The sequence below is a fragment of the Callithrix jacchus genome, chromosome X (genome assembly GCF_049354715.1).
Source record: "Callithrix jacchus isolate 240 chromosome X, calJac240_pri, whole genome shotgun sequence".
NCBI classification, from domain to species: Eukaryota; Metazoa; Chordata; class Mammalia; order Primates; family Cebidae; genus Callithrix; species Callithrix jacchus.
This window is the reverse complement of record NC_133524.1, coordinates 29,572,697-29,599,886: the sequence shown is the minus strand read 5'-3', so window position 1 is coordinate 29,599,886 and position 27,190 is coordinate 29,572,697. Positions and strand designations below refer to the sequence as shown.

General features: G+C 37.5%; 1 protein-coding gene and 2 pseudogenes across 4 annotated transcripts in view; 1 reads left to right on the top strand and 2 right to left on the bottom strand.

The window, feature by feature from the left end:
• IL1RAPL1 (interleukin 1 receptor accessory protein like 1) overlaps nucleotides 1-27,190 on the bottom strand; it is a 1,361,951-nt gene that overhangs the window by 1,275,528 nt on the left and 59,233 nt on the right. The window lies entirely within an intron of this gene.
• LOC128930611 (high mobility group protein B3 pseudogene) lies at nucleotides 730-26,851 on the bottom strand (annotated as a pseudogene). Its single transcript, XR_013531556.1, has one exon. The product of XR_013531556.1 is annotated as a high mobility group protein B3 pseudogene (transcript).
• On the top strand, nucleotides 15,375-16,001 carry LOC118150660 (histone H3.3A-like; annotated as a pseudogene).

The following is a 27,190-nucleotide window of genomic DNA, read 5'->3' as shown; positions in this document are numbered from 1 at the left end:
AACCATTACACGACAAGTTAGAGATGTAGCGGGGGTTAAAGAATATGCTTTAAAGATGCTCTGGAATGTACCTTCCAACAATACTATGAAAATAAGAAGGATTTGCAACAACAAATATTCAGGAAAGACAAATGAGATTACTCATCTTAAGCATTTAAAGCACGTAAGTCTAAAAGGTAGAAACACCAAAAAACAACCATACATTGCTGCTATTGTAAGTCAAGCATTATCTATACCAAATAGTCACATATTATTATTGTTATATGTTTAATCATTTCAGCCACATCCCATATATACTCACCACATCCACTTCAAATAATTTTGAATTGTTACTTATGAATTTTTCTATATACACCAACTGGGCTATTTTTTTCTTAGTGTTTTCATAGTGTATTAAAACTAAAATAAGGAAATATTTACTTATTAATTATTTTAAATTTGTATTGCCAGGCACAGTGCCTGGAAATTTGGGTATATAAAATGTGTATGCATTAATATAAAAATAGAACTGGATATTTTTCAAGTTCAATTAATTAATTTTGATCCAAAAATCAAATATTTATAAATCATGCATACTACATAAACTTATGTGCTCTTTAACTTTAAAATAGGCTAAGAGTTTTTAAATTTTCTTTTATTCAAGCTATTAAAACATAAGTCTACTTTAACTTAAGAAAAAATGTAAAAATTCCAAAGTAGTTTTCCTGAAAATAAATATATCTCCAAGAGGACCAAATATTCCAAAACCAACATTAGGATTTGTAGCTTTAAATGCAGGTAAATAATTCAAGCTATTTGAAAATTAGGACAGTTAAAACAAATCTAGGGTAAATGGCCATTACACCTATTTTAACTTAGATAATGAAAATAATTAAAATAAAAATATTCCTCCCTCAATATATTTTGTTGGCACAAAATAAACAATGAAAAGGAACTGTATTTCCCCCCAGTCTATCGCCATAGCTGACACAAAATAGATATTTAATTTAAATTGCTTCAGTGGGTGAATAGGGAAGGCAGGGGGTGGTGCAATTGATGTGAGAAAGAGTTTTCCACAATAACAAGGAAGTACCTTGGTCAAAAGGAGGCATTTTAATATTCTTTTTAAAATCTTACTTAGCTACAGAATAATAAAGCAAATATAGTCATTAGAAAAGGAAAAAATATGATGAGATAAAATATGATATATGCTGACTATTAAGCTAAACAAGTTTCTATTTAGTCTGAGAATTCAATGCAATTTTTAAAGTATTTAACAAAACAATTACATTGTTTGATTTCAACATGAAATTCAAAGGACAATGGTTTGGTTCAGTGTTAATCTAATACAATGCACCTTCAATACACTGAAAGAAAGCCTGTGCTTCTCAATTATGAATCCTCAGAAAAATGAAGATTCTAATTTGACTATACAGACCCAATTAAAGTTGCAGAATCATCACGTATTTCAAAGCCTGTGACCATACACGGGGCTTTCACAATCCCAAACTGCCAGTGAAATAAATAACATCCATCCTTAGGGCAATGTCAATCCTAGACAATTTGTGAAATAGGTATATTCATTTACACATTCATATATTCAACACGGAGGATGTACAATGTTGCAGGCACTACTAGGTGTGAGGAAGACAAGGGTTAACAAGGGCTATGGATCACACTCTCCGAGATTTTATATCTCAGTTAATCACATCCCACCCCACGTTTTCCCCTTTTAGAGGACCAGTGCTGGCATGCAGCTCAGCCCTTCTCCAGAGGACAGTGACTAGGGAAATGTCCTTTAAACTAAGATATTAGCCACGGAATGTGCTACCAACCTGGAAAGTAGTGACATTTTAAGAGAGGACTTTTAGTTTAATTAGATCCCATTAGTCAATTTTTGCTTTAGTTAAAATTGCTTTTGGTGTCTTCATTATGAAATCTTTGCCCATGCCTTTGTCCTGAATGGTATTGCCTAGGTTGTCTTCCAGGGTTTTTTAGAGTTTTACATTTAAGTCTTTAATCTATGTTGAGTTAATTTTTGTATACGGTGTAAGGAAGGGGTCCAACTTAAATAATCTGCATATGGCTAGTTATCCCAGTACCATTCATTGAATAGATAATCATTTTCGCCTTGCTTGTTTTTGTCAGCTTTGTCAAAGATCAGATAGATATAGCTGTCCAGCTTTATTTCTGGGTCCTCTATACTGTTCTATTGGTCTATGTGTCTGTTTTTGTACCAATACCATGCTTTGCTGGGACATAGATGGAGCTGGAGGCCATTATCCTTAGTAAACTAACACAGGAACAGAAAACCAAATACCACGTGTTCTCATGTATAAGTGGAAGCTAAATGATGAGAATACATGAACACACAGAGGGGAACAACACATACTGGGGCCTTTCAGAAGGTGGAGGGTGGAGTGAAGGAAAAATAATTAATGGGTTCCAGGCTTAATACCTGGGGGAGGAAATAATCTGTACAACAAACCCCTATGATACAAGTTTACCTATGTAACAAACCTACACCTGTACCCCTGAACTTAAAGGTTAAAAAAAGAAGACCTTGGAAATAAGAAAGTCGAAAGCCCACAAGAGTGAATATTTCTTAAAGGTTTGAAATAAGGCAATCTAAGCAGGACCCTGGAAATAACAGATTCCTTTCAAGTGGAGTGGTGGGGCTGGCAGGTAGCTGATTGTTGTACTACCACTAGAAAGCAGGTGGTAGATATGAGGAACGTGACCCACAGCCAGGAAACAGAATTAATAGATGTTAGATAGGGTGCCAGGGCCCTGATCCAGGAAGAAAACTGGACAGAAAGTAAGGCAGGTGAAAGTAAGGTTGATCAGCAGTGGTAGACTCCGCTGTGAAAGGCATGAAAAGGAAGAATAAAAGAACCCAAGGCTCCCTATGCATCACTGCTCTTAGTAGGTGGTCATTAATTCTTAGTGTAAACCATTTCCTGAAGAGCAAAGATAGCAGTTCCCCACCCCCAGCTCCTATCTTTTCATTCACTCATTTAGCAGCTTTTAACTGAGAAATCAATAAAGTTACATCTCTCATGGTAATAAGACTCCTTTAATTTATCACATTTAGTAGTCATATAAAAAAATCCTAATTTTATTTTTTTTAACATTCTTTCCTTGCTTCACTAAATAAAACACATGGGAATGTGTCTGGTTTGCAAAGTTCAATTATAAGGTCTGAGGTATAAATTCAGTATCATGAACATTTCAAAGTGTAATTTGTCTTTGGAATTGTTCTTAATACCATCATACCCATACAGTTACAAATGTTTATATTTAAGCCTGTAGAGATTATGTTCTGTGCAGGCACAAAAATACTACTGAATATAAATTATTTTCAGTAAGAAAAAGGGGTTATAATTTTTCTTAGTTATAACAGAGTATGTCAGAAGATGAAAATAGAGAAAAGCTAATCAAATTGCTTACAATTCTCATATGGAAAAAGGTGAATCAATTTAACACTATGTTCTGAATACTATACAACTTCTTTAGCAAAGCATTGGAAAATAAATAAATACCAGTGTGGACCTACTGGTTTCAATCATATTTCATATTAAATTGGCTAGGCAGAGAAAACAGTTCAGTAACTTCAATGCTCCTTCTACTGAAAAATGCCCATATGCTAAGATCTGTGGGATGGCCCAGATTCTGGTCTAGTACCTCTGGCAGAATAAGTTATTGGAAAAAGAGGTTTTTAATTTCTCCAGCCAAAATGAATTTCTTTGCTGACCAGATGCGTTAAGCTTCCAGTTTGTTCATGTAGTTTACTTCTTGCTCAGTAAATTCAGTCCATACAGTGCTCCTGAATGATTCTCACTATTGTGCTGCCCAGCTAGACTCGAAATCCAGACTTTTCTGTCATCATAGTTTCTTGGTAGACATCACAACCAATTGGGAAAAACTCTAATAATTTCAATATAACTGATAAGTAACACATCAGCATTGGACTACCAACTCAATCTTCAGAATAGAAAAATTGAAAAGAACAAAATGCATTATTGAATGTAATCAGTAACACTATTTTTACAATTAAATATGCTCAGATCCTTTAGCTGTCAAGTGTGTTCAAATGAATTTTATAAGTTTTGCTCAGTTTATATACAAAAGTATAACCAGAATATTCCATTTAGCAGTTAGAAAATATGTAGGGCCCTTGAGACTATGTTTTCATTACAATTTCAAGGTATAACTTGAAATGAGCATGTCCCTTTGTTTTTTATTTGTTAATACCTTTTCCGATTTTTAAATTAGCCCTTTTGAAAGACTTGAGAAAAAAGAATATAACTCTAATTCATGAATAATTGAGCCAATGTGGGCATTTTAGGAGACTAAAGACTTAAACTTCAGAATTTAATTTTACTTAATCAGTGTGACTCACTGGAAATTGTGACCATAGAGGTGTGCTATAGATATTTATAGATATTCTCCTTTAAGTCTGCACATGGAAATTCAAGTTTGGTAGTTTAGCTATTTTCAGTATCACATGTTGACAACCATGATCTAAATCATTTCAATCAGCATATCACTATCATTATGGCACGACTGGTCATTAGAAGAATTAGAATTTATCTCATCCTTTAACGTTTTTAGTCTATTTTATAAAAGTTATCATGTGGAGCTGTTTCTTATACAGAAGTTGTTACTATACACATGACTTTGGTTGAAAGCAATAATGCTTTGAGAGTTTAAGTGACTTACTTAAGTTTATATTATTACAGGGTGGTAGAGCTGTGTCAAGAATTCAGTTACTATGATTCCAACCCCTGTTCTAATTGCATTACTCCTTAACTGAGTACAAGGGACGATTCTGTTACATTTTGAAAATTCTCAGGGTCTAAATAAACCTGAAACATAAAATTACAGGTGCAGACTAGAGAAAGAACACAGATTTTTTTTTCAATATTGCAGATGAGGCTGGCTTCCTTCTTCTTAGTTTTACTTTTACCCGAACAGCTCTATTTTCCCTAATTTATCAGCCTTAAAGAACCAAAGCCTATTCTGGTTGACTATCCAGATAAAATCATAGGGGTCTGGTTAAAAACCGATAGGTCACCAAAAGTATGTATTGATCCCCTCCAAAGCACTATACAAGGGACTATACAAAGTTCTGGGATGCATAAAGATTAAGATACAGTCTTGTCTTTGCTTTAAAGCTGGTGACCAACTTGTCCCAGTTTGCCTGAGACACTCCCAGCTTTAGCAATGAAAGTCTTGTTTCCTGGGAAAATCCTCAGGCTTGGGCAAATGGGATGATTGGTCACCCTACCTTCAGGATGGGAGTAGTGCCTGTTTATATGTAATTAGAATAGCACTAAAGTGCTTATCATGGTGATATACTTAAAGTCAGTGGAAACAAAGCACATTCTCTACATTTGCCTGGGAAAACTTTTGCATTTATCCATAAAGTCCACAAAACTACAAGTCTCTTAAAGTTGTATCTTTTCTAGCCTCAGCAATGTCTCCAAGAACACTGAAATTAACTCAAATTGTTATTATTTCTCCATTCTCTTCAACTTTGGAAGCTACATTTTTTTTGGAGACAGAGTCTCTTGCTCTGTCACCCAGGCTGGAGTGTGGTGGTGCAATCTCAGTTCACTGCAACCTCTGCTTCCTGGTTCAAGCAATTCTCCTGCTGCAACCTCCCAAACAACGGGGATTACAGGCATGCGCCACCACAACTGGCTAATTTTTTTTATTTTTAGGGTTTTGCCATGTTGGCCAGTCTGGTGTTGAACTCCTGACCTCAAATGATCCACGGGCCTCAGGTTCCCAAAGTGCTGAGATTACAGGCTACCACGCCCAGCCTTGAGGCAATATTTTTAATTGTGTTGTTCTACCCGAACCATCCCCATTTCTCTTCCAGCCTTCCTTAATTCTAATATGTCATATTCCCTATTACTTTTTCTGATAAATTTCTGGTCCAGTTCATCTTAGCAGAGAGCCTGGAATAAAGTAGCACCTAAGAGACAATTTGTTGAATGAATGACTCAGCACTTTGAATATCTATATTTATCTAAAACATAGACAAAATATGTTGGACAAAGTCTAACTTTGTAGAACATATCAGATGAGGGCAATTTTTATAAGTGTTTCCTGATTGTCAAATATGTGTCAAACACTTAAGTTTCCTAATTTAATCCACTTAACCACTGTGAGAAAGAATGAATATGATTATTATCCTCATTTTATTAAAATGTAAAAGAGGCAAAGAGATGTTAAGTAACTAGACCACTGGTATGACACAAATTCAGTTCCAGGTCTGTTTTATGACAAATCTCATAACTATATTATGCTATCCATGGGTCACAGTATATTGAACACCTTTGTAACTGGAGGATATCATGAGAGGACAAAAGCAGTGTCTAATGCAACGTTTTCCAACAGAGACCTTCAAAGAGGAGAAATAGGGCATCCCAAGAGTTAAACAGATGTGTCTATTTGGAATCTAGGACTAGAAATTTATGACATTAGATCAACCATCAAAGATATTTATTTACTACAGCTATATGCTATTTATGTACAAAGCTACAGACACAAAACTGAGTAAGAAAACAATTCTTTTGGATTTCCAACCTTGAATCCAGTGGCATTGCTTATAATTGGGTACAAAGAAACCTGCCCCTTCATGAATTTTCATGACTACCCCCAAGCCACCACAACTAAATATGCATTTTTTACTAAAAACAGAGTAATTGCAATGCAAAACATGGCTTTAAGACAAGCTGCTTTTCTCCCATACCCAAACAGCTGAGATGCAAGCACCACCTAACTGCTACATAGAAATTCTAAGGCTGACACTGCTGAAGGCTGGGATCTGCTATGGACTAAAAGTTTGTCTCCCTCTAAAATTCATATGATGAAATCTGAATCCAGAATGTGATGGTATTAGAGTGTGGGGCCTTTGGGAGATAATTAGGACATAAAAGTAGAACTCTCATGAATGGGATTAGTGCCCTCACAAAAGATACCCTAAAGAGCTTGCTCTCTGCTCTCCACCATGTGAGGATACGAGGAGAAGAGAGCATTCTGCCAACAGGAAGAGGGTTCTCACCAGAACCCCACCATGCTAGCATCCTGTTCTCTAACTTCAAGCCTACATAACTGGGAGAAATAAACTTCTGTTGTTTACAAACCACCCAGTCTATGGCACTTTGTTATACAATAGCCTAACAAAGGGTCAGAACATCAATCACCAGGAGAGCAGAGATCAGAGCTCTAGTCACCAGAAGGGTGTTCAGAACCAGACATATGGCAGAACGAGAAAGGGATGGAGTTACTAGCATGAAACAAACAGACAAAAAGGTGTTCACAGTAACAAAATGCGAGCCCAGTTACTAGGATTAGATCCAAATCTGGCAGGCAGCTATAGACAAGACATGCGAGGCAACATGGGCCTCCAAAGTGATTCATTTGACAGTAAGTTTTGTTTTACTTTAGAGCTGCAGTACAAAACCATGAAACATAAAATTTATACTTAAGATTTAGGCAGACCCAGTTTGTGACCTATTTTACAAAGATTATTTTACAGGGTAACAGTGCTGTAAATCTAGGTAAGAAGCTAATTAGTCACCCTAACTATCTTGGGTAGTAGGCACTGTATATTTCCCAAATGTATTTTTTAAGGTAATTCACAGCCCAAGAATGATTTCATTCACTTGCTTGGATTTTTTTTTAAATGACCATCTTGAAAATATGTGCACATCTCTTCAATAAAAAATGGTTTTCTTAAGTGAATTTAAAATTATGCCTAAAAGTAAAGTAGAATTGCCATGTCATTACACGTAATAAATATCTCCACACTACAAGAAAACTGTCTAATGCAAGATGCAAATTGTTAATATGTATCAAACTTAGAAAACCAATGCTGGATAAACAAGTAGTACTAGTAAAATTTAGCACCCAATACATGATGCAGCTAAATCTACTTTCTCATGGAAAGGAGTGAAGACTGGAGAAAGTCACAAGTACTGTATATTTACTAATATCAATTAGCAATTTATGTTTATATAGCCAACTAAGGCAGATGGCAGCAAAAATAAATCTAAATATCACCTACTTGATAGAAAGTTTTCATTCAGAATAGCTGATTTTTCAATTACACACCTTTTAAAAACAAAGCGAAAGGAACAAAGAGGTTTTTTTTGTTCTAATTAGAAAATTTTTGTGTGTGTATTCACTCATACTTTGCTACTCTTTTTGACTTTAATATAGTCCGACTTACAGAATAATGGATTTAGTTTATAAACAAAAAAAATTATTCAAAAACCACATAGTAATACATTTCTCTTTATTTTAATACTTTGGAGGTACTGGATTTAAGTGTCTTCTTAGAAATATAATTCATCTTTCTTTTTTGTTCTGTCTTCTTCTTGAGTTTCCTCTTTGACAGTCTTATAAGACCCAAAAGTCTTCACTATCAGCTTCCCCATATCCATCACATTTATCGGATTGTTTTGTTTGTTAAATTATTTTCATTAGCTCAATCCACAAATAGGTGGGTCCATTGCATCTTTTAGCAAGTTCAAAATCCAAACAGGCAAGGGTTGTGTTATTTGGATGTCATTTTACAGATTTTCTTCACCAGGCATACTGCAGCAGCATAAGAAAGCACTTCTTAGTATATAACATCGCCTTCTGACTTCTCAGGGTACCACAGGCTAGTGGGGACCAGAAACAGGCTAGCATTAAGAATGCTCCAACTATCCTCCACAAAGCTGAACCATCCACTGGGTAAGTGCTCTAACCCGGAGAGCATGGGTCTGAGTAATCCTGCGTGGGTCTGTGTGGGCCTGTGTGGGCCAATGTAGGCCCACGCAGGCCAGTGCAGCGTGGGCAAGCACCAAAGTGCTCCACAGCTGACACCCATTCTTGAGTCTCTGTTTTTTCACATTTCCTCCCTCTTCCATGACATTTAGGGATATAGGAATAATCTTATTAGTCACTAACAAAGTGTACTGTTTCAAATGATCTTTGCTGCTTATAAAGTACTACTTACAGCCAGGCACAGTGGCTCATGCCTGTAATCCTAGAACATTGGGAAGCTGAGGTAGGTGTATCACCTGAGGTCAGGAGTTCGAGACAAGCCTGGACAACATGGTGAAGCCCCATCTCTAGTAAAAATGCAAAAATTAGCCAGGCGTGGTGGCACATCCCTGTATCCCAGCCACTTGGGAGACTGAGGTAGGAGAATCGTTTGAACCTGGGGGAGGCGGAGGTTCCAGTGAACCAAGACCATGCCACTGCACTCCAGCCTGGGTGACAGAGCAAGACTCTATCTCATAAAATGAAAAAAAAAAAAGTACTACTTACAAATAGAACTGCCATGTTTAGTAAATAAAAATACAGGACACCTGGTGTAATCTGTATTTCGGATGAAGAGTAATTTTGTTTTAATATGAATATATTTCATGTAATATTTGGGACATATTTACACTTTTTTAAATTCCTTTTTTTCATAACTGGGTGTCCTGTAATTTATCTGCCAACCCTATTTATTAAGTAATGGTCTAGATAAGGAGTCCTGATTGTATCATAATCAAACAATCCTTCTTGCCAGCAGTGCCTCAGGACCTTAGCTGACTGCATTGCCTTGCAATTTCAGTGGTCTAGTTGTTGGTCAGAGATGTCCAGCCACAACACTGCATTTGTAGTGTACAATTGTGCAGTCAGGTAATGATACCCATGCTTTACCACAGTACATGCATGGTTTTAAAAATTTATGGTAAATATTTGACAACATCTAATTCAATGGACATTATTTATTTTGTCCCTGAACTAAATGTCTCCCTCTAAAAGCAAATGGAAACAGGTACAAATTTACACCATGTAGCTTTATTTACATGAACAAAACCACTTGGAGACCAGATTTAGAGTCTAGCAAGTAATCTACAGTTCTGTTCTTCCCTTGCACATGGAAGGTCCCTGGAAATTACTAGGTTCACCTTCCAGTAACTACAACGCTGTTTAATGGCGACAAGCCTGACAAGCAGAGTTCTCTGAGTTCTGGGAAAAAGTTCATTTAGTCTCCCTGATTCCATACTGAATGTGGTAGAGTGTAGCTCAGAGGTGATAAGCATGTGGGGAGAAGAGGTTTATTAGCCAGGGACAGCACAGAGTTGTGGCTGAACTCCACAGACTACAGTAGAAAAACCAAGGGAAGCAAAGACACACAGAACCATTGATCACACATAAAAGATTAAGCCTCAGGAATGATTGGACAAAGTCAGCACTGTGGGATCACCTTGGAGGAGATCAAAAAAGAAATTCAGTAAAGCTAAAAGAAAGATGTAGACACACGTCACCAATGCGAGCCGAGGATAGTTAGACAGAAATAGCCCCCTGCAGATATTTCTTACAGTAACTCCAAATAAAATCTTATTCTCTGAATCCACAATGCAGTCTTTATTCTCATCATATTTTCCCAAGTCACAGTACTCACATACATATAAATATAGAAATTGAAAGCCTTTTCCTTCATGTTCAAAAAAATTTTTAAGATATATTTTTAGATAAATGACATTTCAGCTCAAATCACAATTGAATTTTCAGGGACAGTTACAATGCAAAAATCATAATGCTCCCTTATGGATTTATACTTTGGTTTAAAATGTTAGTTACATTTGTATGCATTTGACTTGTTGTCTTTTCTGTTTTCGTAGAAAAAACAGGAAAGATGGCTATAATTATGCATACTTTGCAATGATGAGGCATTTAATATGCAATAAGATATTTGCTAGGGAAGTATGTCTATGGCTAGAACAGAGAACAGGCTCCAGGGTTATGTCAAGCTGCAAAGTGATATGTATGCGAATGAATTCTCAGGCTCATTAATCATTTTTGTACTTGAAGTGCTAAACTGCTAATGTTACACTGAGAGTGAAAATGAAGTAATTAAAGAGTTTAATAGCTACAGTCTTTTGAGGAGAAAACAAGTTGATAGTGCTTCTTTTAATATGGTACATAAATTGAATTTTTTTGTTAAATTACAAAAACCAGGTTCATCTATTGTGTAGCTTCAAATGACACAAATCATTATATTTGTATATGGGGCCAATAGATTGCCATGTAAAGGCAGTCCAGTAAACCATCACATTTATAAGAGAAAGTCTCTGCTACCAAGAGAACAAAAACACCTATCAGGTTCTCATCCTTTTTCTTTTGATGCTCTAAAGCTTACTTCTCAAGTTATCTGTGGTGAAGGGCCAGTTTTTGTTCCTTCATTTCTAATTCATCACAGCTATATTCTTTCATAAAATGCAATGCCAATTATCTGAAAAACGAAACAGAGAGACATACAAAATACAATCCCCTAATAAAATTACTGGATCCAACAGATATAACAGTACCCAGTTGGATTCCTATAGAAGTTTCTAATAGCCTACTCTCAATTACTCCACAGACAGGAAATAATGTGAGGATCTTCAGCAGCCCAGGTTGAAAAGCACTACTCTAAAAGTAGAAGTCTGGAGAGCAGTGGTTTGGCCATGAACTGATACCACTTCACTTACCGGCTGCATGTTCAGGTCACCTGAAGGCTAGGGACACCTATGAGGAACTAATATTCTGTGTAAACCTCCTGCTACCTTTAGGGAGAACTATGAACTTGTCTAGGCAGGGGTAAGAACTGCTCATGGATGAGCATTTCTGCTTGGTCCCTTTCAATTGGAATTTGTTTCTTTCTTCATTGGTCACGCAATACTTTTTTCTCAGTTCTTTCCATTTTCTTCTCTTCCATTCTTTTTCTCTCTTTCCACTTTGGATGTATTTTCATACAGTTAAAGACTGAGACCTTGAAGATGGACAGCACTAGGTTTAGATTGTGACGCTGCCCGCTTCTGACTATGAGAAAGTAGGCCAGTAATTCAAACATAGCAAGCCAGAATTCTCATCTGTGAAATGGTAACAGTATTATCTTCTGTAGGGTATGAATGTGATCCTAAAATTACTGAAAAAGGTATAATAGGTGCTCATGGAATGTTATTCAGCCCCTCACCCTCCTCCTTTTCTGGTTCTTTTTCGGTGTCCAACAGAGAAAGCTGATCCATTATATGTTCAGCTGTTTGTTTTTTTGAGACGGAGCCTCACTCTGTCCCCCAGGCTGGAGTGCAGTGGCGCGATCTCGGCTCACTGCAACCTTCGCCTCCTGGGTTCAACTGATCCTCCTGCCTCAGCCTCCTGAGTAGGTGGGATTGCAGGCACGTGCCAATATGCCCGGCTAATTTTTTGTATTTTTAGTAGAGACAGGGCAGGGTTTCACCAGGCTAGCCAGGATAATCTTGATCTCCTGACACTGTGATCCACGTGCCTCAGCCTCCCAAAGTGCTGTGATTACAGGTGTGAGCCATCACACCTGGCCCACTATTATATGTTTAATGTATTAGCAGTTGCACCTGCAGCTTGTAAACATGACTGGTCTCAGAAAAATAATTCAATAAAGCCAACCAATCAGCCAGCAAACCAGATAAACAACAGACACCACTACACCTTCATCCTCTCCCAGGTAATGATACTATTTTCCACAGTGGTCCAAGCCAGAATCCTTGGAGTTAAACTCACACCCTGTCCAATTCTAAAACTGTCACTGACTCTGTAAAATTACTGCTCCAAAATAGTTCTCACATCCATTTCTTCACTTCTGCTCCCTAGCCACTACCTTGATTCTTTTCTTAGGTTTTAAAACCAATCCTCCTGAATTTTTTCTCAAAAACTCATGAAATCAGTCATCTTCAACATTGCTACCTGAAGACTCTTTCTAAAATAAAAACCTCTCTAAGTCAGCCTCCTGCTTGAAACCTTCCCTAGAGGCTTACCCTCTGTAATCTATGGAGAAAAGTTCAGAAGTTTAACTTTTGGCCAGATACAGCTGCCACAGTCTTAAATACTGTAGTTAAATTCGTTCCAAATTGATTGGTAAATAACAGCTTCTCCAGACCCAGACAACTCGGGCCACACTCAAGCCTCCTCCTCCAGGCCCTGCAATCAACCACCATCTAAAAAAAAAAAAAAAAACCCTGACGGAGCAAAGAAGATGGAGACTCCCATCCTTCAACAGAACTGTCTTGTTCATTAGTGTTCTAGCCTTATAAGTTGGAAAATATTTTTAATACTTCTGCTTAGCAGTCTTTCACTATCCCTTTCACTGTGCTTTGAGTATTTGCTCCTCTTATGCCGGGACAAGCATATAACATAATTTGACTCAAACATGAAGCAGATGTTTGAAAATAAGGTCAGGATCGCCACTCACCATATTCAAAAGGACACAGGCTTAATAGAGAACGTCATAGAATATAGAGTGTTCTTTGATTCTAATTTGTCCACTGGGTATCAAATGTGAATTGGTTTTTCTTATCATCAACTTATATTCTATTTTGCATACTAACACTTTTAGTAATTATTAGAGTTTCATGGTAAAAAGAATTCATCATTATATATCCTGTCTCCTATAGTACCATTTTTCAAAGTAGCCAATGTTTTCACGTTTAAGCACAGAATATTATAATTGTAAACATCAAGCCTATTTCAAAGATTTTTTTCACCATGATTAATTTAATGTAAACTATATTACCAAGCCTTCCCAGAGGTCCATTCAATCTCAAAATTATTTAGTATAACAAATTCCCACTATGCAAAAATATTTAGAAAAATTTACCTCGATCAAATAATATATCATCAGTATTTACTTGTCAATGCACATATATATGTTTTTATACGATTAGATTTTTTTCATAGAAATGCCAGTTTCCTATTTTCTTTTTAATGAAATAGTAGTTATCCTCAACTGAATTTTATTTTCATGCATCGATTGCATATTAATCTTGAACATATATATGGGACTAGATGCAATTAGGTGGTTTTTTAAAATAAATGCTGGTATTTTAAATTTTAAGGACAAACTTGCTTTCCTCAATTGAATGTTATTTTTGTACTTCAATTGCACATTTCACTTGAGCTCTAGATGACTAGATTTTTTGTAAGAAAGAAGCAGACTTAAACACAGGAAATTTAACCAGTCTAGACTTGGAACTGAGTATAAATCATAACACCTCTTTTGCTAATATAGAACATTTTACGATGGAAAGAGGCCAAGGTGTGCATTTAGGTCTGGCCCATCTTTGAGTTATAATTATTATTATAGCCTACTCTGCTTTCTTCCCAACCTCCTCTTGCCAAAACTATTTTTAAATTATACTTGTAATACTTTTTTCTTTTGCTGGACTTGCTGACTTATTCCACGTTTTCCATTCCGAGTGTGATAAATCTATTCATATTTTTTGTGACTTTTCTTTGATATAAGCTGGTGGTTTCTTCTGGCAGTTGACATTTACTCAAATAGTTAGGATCACTCGTCATATCTATCCCTGAGAACTGTGCAGATATAAAATAATTCCTTCTTAATCTCTTAATTCTCAAAGTACCTAGTTCTAAAATTTCCTATATTTCTAAATGTGTTATCGAATGTACGTATTTTTAGTCATTCCATATCTAATCTGTCATTTCTAAAATAACAAATTTATAATAAACAAATTTGAATTTGAGTATCCTATATGTAATAATTCATATCATATGTTACTCTTTATTTTTTTCATGGAAGATAAAACTTGACTTTTTCTGTTTTTGGGAAAATTGCAGGGTCTTCATGAATAAATATCTACATATTTAATTTATCTAATATATCTAATATTTAATGACTAACATTTGGATAAGAGTGGGGGATAAAAAAGAAAAACAGATGTAACAAATAACTCTTACATTTATCATAAGATCAAAACACTAATATATTGGTTTTTAGGGGTCAAAAGTATTTCAGTGCTTTTGAGATTTATTATTTATCCTGGGCATGACATTAGAAAATAAAACACCTAGAGTCACCTAAGTTTAATGGCAACCCAGCCACCTCCCCGCCACACACACACACACATACTCACACCATCCTCACTCTGCTTTAGAATCTGGAGCGGTTTATCACAAGTGAGGTGTTAGAGAGTGATATTCCCTCACTCAGACGTGAAAAAGTCACGCTAAAACAATACTAGTAAAAATATTTGTTTTCCTGCCCATCTCTCTTATCACCTACATCTCAAAACACTGGTCCCCAAAAGTAACTGACTTTTTAAAGGCAGCTTCCTGGGCATCATCCAAAAAAAATTCTTGTTGATTAGTAGACCCAAATCTGCATTTTTTTTTTTTTTTTTACCAAGAATCCCAGGTTTTTTGAACTAAAGTACAAAGATTAATCTCTTCATTTTTTTCTAACACATTTTTCCTTCTCTGATTACTAAATGGTTAAATCTTTTGCTATTGCTTTAAAATATCTTTACACAACTAGCATGTAGCAAAGGTAAGCACGGTTTTAAAAATATGCTTACAAGTAAATGGGGCAATGGAGTTTGCAGCCGCCGCTCCGCCATCATGCTGCCGTCGCTCTCCACCACCAGCAGGGCCTCTCGCTCGTGGAGCTCCAGCCGAAGATGGAGGGTAGGGAAGGAGGTCTCTACACCACAGCTCCTACAAAGCTGACTGCCCGCAAATCAAGCGGGGCAGATAGAGCACCCAGGAAGCAATTGGCTACGAAAGCCCTTGCAAGAGTGCGCTGCTACAGGAGAGGTAGAGAAACCTCACCGTTACAGCCGTTGGTACTGTGACACTCTGTGAAATTAGATGTTATCAGAGGTCCACCGAACTTCTGATTCGCAAACTTCCCTTCCAGCATCTCGTGAGAGAAATTGCTCAGGACTTTAAAACAGATCTTCGCTTCCAGAGCGCAGCTGTTGGTGCTTTGCAGGAGGCAAATGAGGCCTATCTGGTTGGCCTTCTTGAAGAAACGAACTTGTGTGCTATCCATGCCAAACGTGTAACAAATTATGCCAAAAGACATCCAGCTAGCACGCGGCTTTCGTGGAGAACGTACGTACGTAAGACTCCATTATGACGGAAAACATTTCATTCTCAAAAAAAAAAAAAAGTATCCTCTTCCTGTTACTGGTAGTTCTGAACATTAGATTGTTTTTCCCATGGGGTCAAAAGGTACCTAAGTATATGATTGCGAGTGGAAAAATAGGGGACAGAAATCAGGTATTGGCAGTTTTTGCATTTTCGTTTGTGTGTGAAGTTTTAATATAAATGAGATGTAGGGCAGTAATGCAAGTTCAAATGTTTCAGTGAACAAGTTTCAGCTGTTCAACTTTATTGTAATTATAAACAAACCTGTTAAATTTTTCTGGACAATGCCAGCATTTGGATTTTTTTAAAACAAGTAAATTTCTTATTGACAGCAACTAAATGGTGTTTGTAGCATTTTTATCATAGGGTGGATTCCATCCATTCAGTATACTTTTCTAACAGAGTTATACTATGTGCAAGTACATGTTTTTAATGTTGTCTGTCTTCTGTGTTGTTCCTGTAAGTTTGCTATTAAAATACATTAAATTAAAAAAAAAAAACTAACTAACTGGGGAAGGCCAGACATAGTGGCTCATGCCTGTAATGCCAGTAATTTGGGAGACCAAGACGGGTGGATCATTTGAGGTCAGGAGTTCAAGACCAGCCTGATCATCACAGTGAAACCTGGTCTCTACTAAAATACAAAAATTAGCTGGGTATGGGGCCAGGCACCTGTAGTCTCAGCTACTTGGGAGGCTGAGGCATAAGAATCTCTTGAACCTGGGAGGCGGAGGTTGCAATGAGCCGAAATAGTGCCTTTGCAGTCCAGCCTGGGCACTCAGTCTCAAAAAAAAAAAAAAAAAGCACCTAATTGGGAAGGATAGGACAAATTTGGAGGACATGGGAATTCATCCTGCAAATATTTCTGAAGCATCTATTAAGTATCAAGCACTTTGCTCAGTGCTGGACATATAAGAATACAAAACAACCTTTTTGTCATCCAAGGAACACACAAAGTCTTGCAAAAGAGAGACCTAAAATGGATAAATCATAACACAATGTTGTTGATTATAACAAAAACACAGGCAAAATACACTATGGTCTAATATAAAGGAGTAGATACGTTTTACTTCCTTAAACTTGACCCCTATGAGTTCCCTTCCCAGAGTGCCAGATATTATAAAATCTTCAGTTAGCCTCTCCCTCACAAGAATACATCTGTAAACACCAACCTTCATTTTCTGGCCCTGAACTCCAATTTCTTAGATTTCTTAGGTGCTTTATTCTGCTCTCACCTGTGTGCTTGTAGCTCTAGCACAAGCAAGAACAGGGTTAGAGGGTTGTCTCTTTAGCCAGTGGCATTTTAGATGCACATCAAAACTGTAGGTTTCAAATGTTCAACTGCCATGATCCAACAAGCCAGAATACTTAGCCTTTTTATGCCCCTACTGAGGTCAGCCCACATGTAAAAGCACTTGACTACTTTCTTAAATAGAAAAGGTCTTTGAACATTGAGTATCAAATATTCAAATGTCCACGTATTTAATACTTCTTTAATAAAATTCCCTTAGAATGTCATTTTGGCAAGATCATTAAATCCTTTATATCAGGAATAACTTTTCCTTCCCCTCAGTTTCTTTTTCTTCTCCCCTGTTATCAGCTTATTTACTGAAATGCTCTTAAAATAATTAGGGAAAGAAATAATGTAGGAAAGGGTCACTAAATCTAAATTTCACTGGAACTGGAAAAAAATGTGGAAAATTGTTAAAGCGAAATTTCAGTATCTATATTTGAGACAGTGAAGAAAAATTAAGAACAAACATGTTGAACCATAAACCACTGATAATTGACTTAAACCAGGAGTACATGTTAGATTCAAAAGTACAGGCCGGGTGCAGTGGCTCACGCCTGTAATCCCAGCACTTTGGGAGGCTGAGGTGGGCAGATCATGAGGTCAGGGGATCAAGACCATCTTGGATCACACAGTGAAACCCTGTCTCTACTAAAAATACAAGAAATCAGCTGGGCATGGTGGTGCACACCTGCAGTCCCAGCTACTCAGGAGGCTTGGGCAGGAGAATCACTTGAGCCAGGGAGGCGGAGGTTGCAGTGAGCCGAGATTGCACCATTGCACTCCAGCCTGGTAGACAAAAGGAGCCTCCATCTCAAAAATAAAATTAAAAGTACAAATATTACACATCCCATATTATCAATTTATTTCACAAATGTTTATTGAACATCGACTACACGTACAGCCCTATGCAATGAGCTAAGGATATAACCGTAAGTGAAATATGGACATATGCCCCATGAAATTTATAGTCTGGTAGGGGTGTAAAATCTTAATAAACAAATTTATAATCGCAAATGTGCCCAATGCTAGGTACACAACACTATAAATGCAAGGTAATTTGATCTAAATGAAGAGGTCACCAAAGGCCTCTCTGAGATGGGATGTAAAGGAGAAGTAGGAAATAATTAGGCAAAGAGAAGTAAGAGTAGCCCAGACACAGGACAAATGCTCTGTGATGGGGCTTTATGACAAGGATGGAGACAGAAAGAAAGATGATGGGACTAGAATTCAAAGAAAGGCAAGACAGGTAAAGGCGGAGGTTGCAGTGAGCCGAGATTGCACCATTGCACTCCAGCCTGGTGGACAAAAGGAGCCTCCATCTCAAAAATAAAATTAAAAGTACAAATATTACACATCCCATATTATCAACTTATTTCACAAATGTTTATTGAACATCGACTACAGGTACAGCCCTATGCAATGAGCTAAGGATATAACCGTAAGTGATATCCTGGGGAGGCACTGAGAATATATGAAAAAGTGAAAAACATCGATGGCGCCTGCTTCCTGTCCACCAGAGCTGAGAACTGAAATGAAATTTCAACTTCCACCTGAAATGCAAATTCACCAGGTGCTGTAGCAGGGCTAGAGGCAGTAAAGTGGCAGACCACAATCAGAAGAGTAGGAGAAAAAAAGACTTTGGGTTGGTGGGTGAAGTCTGAGTTGGACACTGAAGGAGGAGAATGACCAAGAAGAAATGGAAAAGCAACAGCAAGAGTGTGTGCCAGAAAGTAAAAAACGCTTGATATTAGAAGCAATTGGTTTACTAACTAGCTTGATGTCTTATCCTACAATGTGCTTTCCTAAATTGCTATTTCTTTTCCTATGGAGTTTTAAAAATTTTAATTCTACATCGTGGCCCTGTGTCTGTTTAAAATGAAATAAGAAACATTTTACATGATATAATGTAATCAATTACCTCTGGCCTTCATCTTCAAACATTCTTTTGTTTCCAAAATATCTAAAATACCACTGACTAAAGAGATACCCCTCTAACCCTGTCCTTGCTTGAGATCAGAAGAAAGCACCTAAGACCACCTTGCTTTTTGGTCACCTGTCTTCTTTTCTAGAAATGTTCAGCAGTCACTAGGCCTCCAAAAGCATTCATCCCAACGAAATTCACTTACTTTTAAAATTCTACCTTTCTAATTTAAAATTCATTACCTTTCTAATATAAAACATGTGTGTAATTTTGCCACTAAGAAAGAATGTGTAAGGTCTCCATTTTAGTTTCACCTCCTTTATTCTGAGGCTAGTTGAGTTATCTCGACGACGCTTCAACCAATACTTGTTACAAATGAAGCAAGTATTATGTTAGCCTTTTGTTGATTTGTCAGTTCCCATTAGAAATTGTACCCCAAAACCTAAAATGCAATAAAAAAAAGAAATTTTATTTTTGAACCTCTGCTTAGCATGTATTTTGTAATTAAGAGAAATGTATTTTTTTTACCGATCTACTACCATGGCAAATGATTAGGGTATGTTTATTTGCTTGGTGCTCTTTTTGCTGATAGGAGCATAAAACGCCTTAGTTTTTCAGCTCTTAGAATAGAATATGTGATATTTGTACACCAAACCCCTGAAGCATGCAATTTACCCATATAACAACCTGCACATGTATACCTTAAACCCAAAATAAAAGTTGGAAAGAAGAAAAAATAAATGGTTGCCTACTTTGTCAATGACATTGTTATAGTATCATTTTTTTACCATTTTTGGACTTTTTATTTATAATATTGATAGTATGATAATGTGGTACACCAAAGTACCTCACTGGTATTTTTACCAACTTTTCTTACAGGAAATACAATTCCCTGGTTTCATCAGCTCTTCTTTTTCAAAAATTTCTTATATAAGTGTGTATGTCAGGTTAATTTATCTGGCTTCATTTCAGGTAGACCAAGGTCATGAGTTTAATTTCCTTGGAAGCAGTTCAGTGTTTTAAATGGGAACTAAATTTGGTCCCAAACAGACCTGATTTTTCATCTCGACTCTTCCTACCCCCAACTGCACCCCTTTCCCAGGTCACAGGAGATAGAGCACTTTGTTCTATCTGGACTCAAGGCCCATCCAAGTAAGATACATTTTGAAAAATATTTCTCCCTGTAAACCCTTAAAACACAATATTCACCCAGTGGTATGGGTTTACATGTATCTTCCTTTGGGTCAAAGTAAAGTATTTGGGCAAATTTCCCAATTTCTATGAGACTCAGTTGCTTCATCTTTAATTACAGAAAACGTTTAAAGGATCTCACAGGGCCCTTGTGACATCTAAATATGGCAAGCACCAATGGTGTCTGACACAGAGTAGCTGCTGAACAAATGTTTACACTTTCCTTCCCTGTGCTTGATGTTTTCTGTCCATATGGACCAAATAAATTGCTAAAATCATAGCTTGCTGACATAATCTTGACAAATAGAAGTCACGTTCCAGTTAGAATTGTTGTCTTCCTCCAAGTAGCTTTTGTAGCCCAAGTGCAACATTATCTATGAGTCAAAAGTATAAAAATACATATGTATTTGAAATGATTTATGGGTATTTAACAATAAACATTTAATCTGCCCCATTAGCATATGTGAATATAATAAAAGTTATTGGAGAGGGTTTTTTTACTTAAAGTAGTTTTTAAATGGGGATAAGAATACCAACCTTTTAGATTTATTGCTTAAAAAGTAATAGGTTAATAAATATAAAGCATTTGGTACAGTTTAGTGCACAAAATTAAGTCCCCAATAACAGGTAACTTAGTATTATTATTATTATTTTTTTTTTTGAGCCGGAGTTTGGCTCTTGTTACCCAGGCTGGAGTGCAATGGCGCGATCTCGGCTCACCGCAACCTCCGCCTCCTGGGTTGTTTGTTTTCTTAACCAAAGAGGTACACCAAATCAAATTTACCGCTAGTGCTAGAACAATTTACAAAAAAGAAAGAGCACAAACAGGGTGTGCTGGGGGTGGAGTTGCTTAAAACAAGAACTATTCACTCCTGCCTTAGCCCCATAGTAGCTTAGTAACGTTTGACAAGTCAACCTCTGTGAGCCTCAACACTTTCCTTTAACCCCTAGGTGATTTGTTTCAGCATTCAACGAATGTTTACTGAGTGCATATGGCAGGCCACATACAGTGAACTTTTAGTATGATGGCATATAGAAAAGGGTCTGTACATAATAAAATGAGATCCAAAGGCAGGTTCCTGTGAATTTTGGTGAGAGATCTCATCATAAAATTAATTAACACTTGAGCTGCCTGACAGAGGAGTTGAATTTAATGTTGTGATCATCAAAATGCCATTCATGAGAGCTGACATGACACTAAAAGGCAGGTCTTTCCTTAAGAGCACAGGACCAAACATGGAAGTGTGCTCTGGTAGATGCAGAATAATTCATGGATTGCTACTGTCATCTTACTTAACTTTTACACACTTCCTGAATCCCAAGTCATGCAGAGTCCACGTACCTCTAGCAATGTGCAAGCATGTCCATTTACATATACTATATACATATATACATATATCAAAGCCTACTATATAAGCTGCAGGGACTTCAGTGGTAAAAATGGTGCTTGCAAAGGGCAGCCTAACCCAAAGAAAGCTTTTTTTTTTTTTTTTTGAGAAAGAGTCTTGCTCTGTCACCCAGGGTGGAGTACAGTGGCACGATCTTGGCTCATTGCAACCTCTGCCTCCCGGGTTCAAGCAATTCTCCTGCCTCAGCGTCCTGAGTAGCTGACATTACAGGCATGCACCACCATGCCTGGCTAATTCTGTATTTTTAGTAGAGAAGTAGTATTTAGTAGTATTTTTGTATTTTTGCATTTATGTTGTCCAGTCTGGTCACGAACTCCTGACCTCAGGTGATCCACCCACCTCAGCCTCCCAAAGTACTGGGATTACAGGAGTGAGCCACTGTACCCAGCCAAGAAAGCTTTAAAGAAAGAAAGGTGGAATTAAAGTATTTTCCGATTTTTATTATGTTGTATTGAAAAATATATTGAAAAAAATATATGGATCAAGCTTCCTTGAGTTAAGCTAAAATACAAGTGCAAAACTTCATGTGACAGGATTAATAAGGTTTGCACAAGTGGAAAGATTGGCTCTACCTGCACGTGTCTTCTTTCGCTAAATGAGACATACATCTCTATGCGGGACAAATTTATTAAGTTGGTCTTCTATCTGGAACAAAAATTCACTTAAACTAGATTTATTTCAAAATGTAGCTCCCTGCCCCCACTATAAACTACTAAACCCCAGATTCAGCTAGGGTCCTGAGTTGATATATATTTTCCTCCATGTTTTTTTCTCTTCTCAAAAAAATAACAAATTATGTCACAGTTATGCAGCCATGCAGCTGTTTTACAAAGGCTGAATATTGCTACTGTTATGTAAATGGTATCATTTTCTTGATCAAAAATGTATTTTTATATTTACTTGTCCCCCAGAATACAGTGTGAGGCTATACTTGGAGATTCATCAGCTGGATCTTCTGCAATAAGGCGATTGTGGTCCCGTCAGCATTGCTTTGAGGTGAAACATAATTAGCACTCCATCAAAAACCACTTTGGAGAACACAAACAGTAGTTGGCTTCCAAATCAGACTTCTGAAAAGAACTGCATTATACAGTATAAAAAAATGCTAATTTATTATCGATTGTATGAGGGTAGTGCATGCACAGAGAGGCTTGGTTGCTTTCCAGTATAAAGTACATATTCAATTGAATCTACCCTCCCTTCATCTTTTGTAATAAAGATGCTTGCAAAGAGGTTGGGCTGAACATTCTTCACTACACTCTGTGTGTGATATGGGAGTTAGGAAAAAAAATCCTGCTTCTATCTGCAAAGATTTTACAGTGTGGAGGGGAGAATAGAGCATACAACAATAGAGTAGTCTCCCAGGTCCTGCCCCTTAATCACTGCCCTTAGAAGATACCATGCCTGAGAAACTGTGCTTGCCTAGATTTAAGACTCAGGGCTACAATAAAAATCAACGTTTGAGTAGCTAGAAGTACTGCCCTATTAATAAACCATTTTAAAGCCTTAAAATGGAACAACTCTAAATATACTTTTGGTCAGACATAGGCACCCAAGTTACAAATCATTTGACAGCTGATGTGCTACAAAGTGAGTACTTGGAAATGTTCCTCTGTAGGGACTTTTAAAGACTACAGTAAACCAAAACCTTTCCAGGGTGCTTTAAGTACAATTCTGTCCAGAAGGAGTAGGAGAGATTAGATGGCATCTCAGGCTTCCTTACAACCCTATAACTCTGTCGTGCTAAAGTACTTACATTGCAGAGGAGCCATGCAATTTTATGCTACCCTGTTAAAAATACTATAAAAAAGGAACGTTCAACATAACAAAGTAGAATATACCAAACACCATTCACGATGAAGGTGAGGGCAGATGGAAAGATGTGGATTAGTTAGGTAGTGTATGTTCTCAAATGAGAAGGATCATTGTAACATAATTAAATCAATTTTATAACACAGTGAAAAAGAGTCCTGGCTTGACTCAGTTGGCTTTGAGAAGAATCTTACACAGCCAGTCAATATAGTTCCATGAAGATGAACAAAAATCAAATATTGGGAGTAGAAAATGATCCTGATAATCATCTAGGTCAGGGCTCAGCAAACTTTCCTTGTAAAGGGCCAGGTAGTAAAAATTGTAGGCTTTGTGAACTATACAGTCGCTCAGCACTGCTGTTTAAGCACCATAAACAATAAAAAGCAGCCATTCACAATATGTAAACAAATATGTATGGCTGTGCTCCTGAAATCTGAATCTTATATAATTTATGTGCATAATAGAATATAGGCTGAGTATCCCTTATCTGAAATGCTTGAGTCTGTGTTTCAAATTTTGAATTTATTCTAATTTTTTAATATTTGCATATGCATAGAGAGATATCTTGGAAATGGAACCCAAGTCTAAAGGAGAAATTCCTTTATGTTTCATATACCACTTATACACATAGCATGAGGGTAGTTTTATACAGTTTTTTTTTGGAGACAAAATCTCGCTCTGTTGCCAGGCTCCAGGCTGCAGTGCAGTGGTGCAGTCTCAGCTCACTGCCACTTCCACCTCCTGGGTTCAAGCAATTCTCCTGCCACAGCCTCCCGAGGAGCTGAGACTACAGGCACACGCCACCATGCCCAGCTAATTTTCTACTGTTTTAGTAGAGACGGGGTTTCACCATGTTGGCCAGGATGGTCTCGATCTCTTGACCTCGTGATCCTCCCGCCTCAGCCTTCCAAAGTGCTGGGATTACAGGCGTGAGCCACCGTGCCCGGCCTACAGTGTTTTTAATAATTGTGTGCATGAAATGAAATTCTGACTGCATTTTCACTGAAACCAGTCATATAAGCCAGATATGGAATGATCTACTTGTAATTTCATGTTAGCACCAGGAAAGTTTTGGATTTGGGAGCATTTTAGATTTTTGGATTTTCAGGTTAGGAATGCTTAACTTGTATTCCTGTTTTCTGACATTTTTAACCATTTATAAATATCAAAACCCTTGTTAGCTTGGAGACCATATAAAAGAAGGAAGTAGAATCCATTTTTTTAGTACAATGGTTTTCAAACTACTTTTTTTAGTAGCAGATCTCTTCAAATGAAATTGTACAGGTAGGGCTAATAAAAACTACCTTCTAAGTAGTAAATTCCTCCCTTCTGATAAAATTACATAGAGCAAATAAGAGCAAGATTGCATTGACTTAGGGGCACTAACAGGAGCTGCCTCTTTGCTGCTCCCAGAGGCCCCCCTCCCTGCTTTGCCCAGACTAAAATTCCTCAATGTATGATACGGTTCAGCTCTGTCCCCACCCAAATCTTATCTTGAATTCCCACATGTTGTTGGAGGAACCAGGTGGGAGGTAAATGAATCACGGGGGTAGGTCTTGCCTGTGCTGTTCTCATGATAGTGAATAAGTCTCACAAAATCTGATGGCTTTATAAGGTGGCATTTCCCTGCACAAGCTCTCTTTTTGCCTGCTGCCATCCATGTAAAATGTGACTTGTTTTTCCTTGCTTTCCATCATGATTGCGAGGCCTCCCTAGCCATGTGGAACTGTGAGTCCATCAAACCTTTTCCTTTTGTAAATTGCCCAGTCTCAGGTATGTCCTTATCAGTAATGTGAAAATAGGCCAATACAGTGTACAATTCAGAACCCATGACTATCATCTGAGCTACTCAGTTTCCTCCTGAAGAATCTGAGGCACACCAATATGAAATAATTGTTTGAAAGCATCGGTTATTTTAAGTAGACAAGCTCCAGAATATGAATCCTTCATGTGTCCTGGTTTTGGCTTCCCCAAAACACGACAACACAACTTTTTAAGGGTAAAACCCAAGTTGAAGGTATATGTGAGGGCCAAGTAAAAGAACACAATGCTACCTGGGTATCTAGTAGAAAACTCTTGTTTCATGGCACTCCGTGTTCAAAGACACAAGGGGAACTTGTGGTTAAAACTGAAGAGTGTTCACCAACTAGGGGGACATTAAACCAGACTCTCCCTCCCATATGAGTACTTTCTGGTAGCAAACAGGGCACTTATGTGCAGTCTCTGGAGGAGCCCCAGCCTTATCAGGATGGGAGTGCCTCCATCTGTGCTTCTCCCATCATCTTGAAGTGACTCAACACTAGATCACTGCCAAGGAGTCTCATTCTGCTTCCTATGATAGCATCCCTGACTTTAGAGATAGTACTGCTTAATACAGCATTTCCCAAAGAACATCTCAAATAACACTAGTGTTGTATTTCCAGAAATGCAAATAACTGTTCCCTAATCAAAAAGGGGAGAAACAAGTTCCCTTGATCAAACAAGTGTACACTCTATTCCCCATTAATAATCCACAATGTACATTGGAAGATTAAAGGATCTGAGAAAACTTACAGGAAAGGAGCTTACTTGACTTTTTATTTTATTTTTTTATTTTTATTTTTTTTAACAGCTAAACAGTTTTTTTATTCCTCCTCCTCCTCCTCCTCCTCCTCCTCATCCTCCTCTTCCTCCTCATCGTCTTCATCTTCCTCTTCCACTTTTTTCCGGGCAACTTTAGCAGGACCCTTTGTACCATCAAACTTTCCTTTCGACTTACAGTCAGCAACATCCTTCTCAGACTTCTCCTTCAGCTTTGCCGCCTTAGTGATGTAAGGCTGCTTTTCGCTGTCATTTAGGTTATTCCACATCTCACCCAGCTTTTTTGCCACATCTCCAATAGAGATGCCAGGTTTGCGGATTTGATCTTGGGGCGGAATTCTGAGCAGAACAGGAAGAAGCCAGACTGTGGCCTTTTGGGGGCATTAGGATCCTTCTTCTTCTTGCCTCCCTTAGCTGGTCCATAATCCTTCATTTCCCGATCATAGCACACTTTATCCGCCTTTGTCATTTCATCAAATTTAGATTTCTCTTTCCCGGACATTGTCTTCCACCTCTCAGAGCATTTCTTGGAAAATTCTGCAAAATTGACAGGGACCTCTGGGTTTTTTTCTTATGTTCTTCTCTTCACGTCTGCACAAAGAAGGCATAAGCAGACATTTTGCCCTTCGGTTTCTTGGGGTTACCTTTAGCCATCCTGACTGTATTGTTCGCTAGTCTGGGCAGCGCAGGGCACGACGCGCTGCTCAGCACTCCCCAGCCTCGCGCTAGTTGCCTCCACGAGAGCCGCCTCTTACTTGACTTTTTAAACCAGCATTTCCCCCGAGTTATTTTAGAATGTAACTTTTTTTTTTAATTATTATTATTCTTTTGTTCTTTATTTTGTACTCTTTTTCTGGACTCAGATGTTTCAGTCGGGGTAAAAGAAACTGGGAGCTAGTTTTACATTCAAGATTGTTTTGTGATATTTAAAAGCTTATTAATTTAGTCAACAAATACAGTTTGTGTGATTACTATGGGCCTGCATACTTTGATGAACAATACAGGCATGTTTTTCTCCCTTGTGGAGTTTATATCCTATTT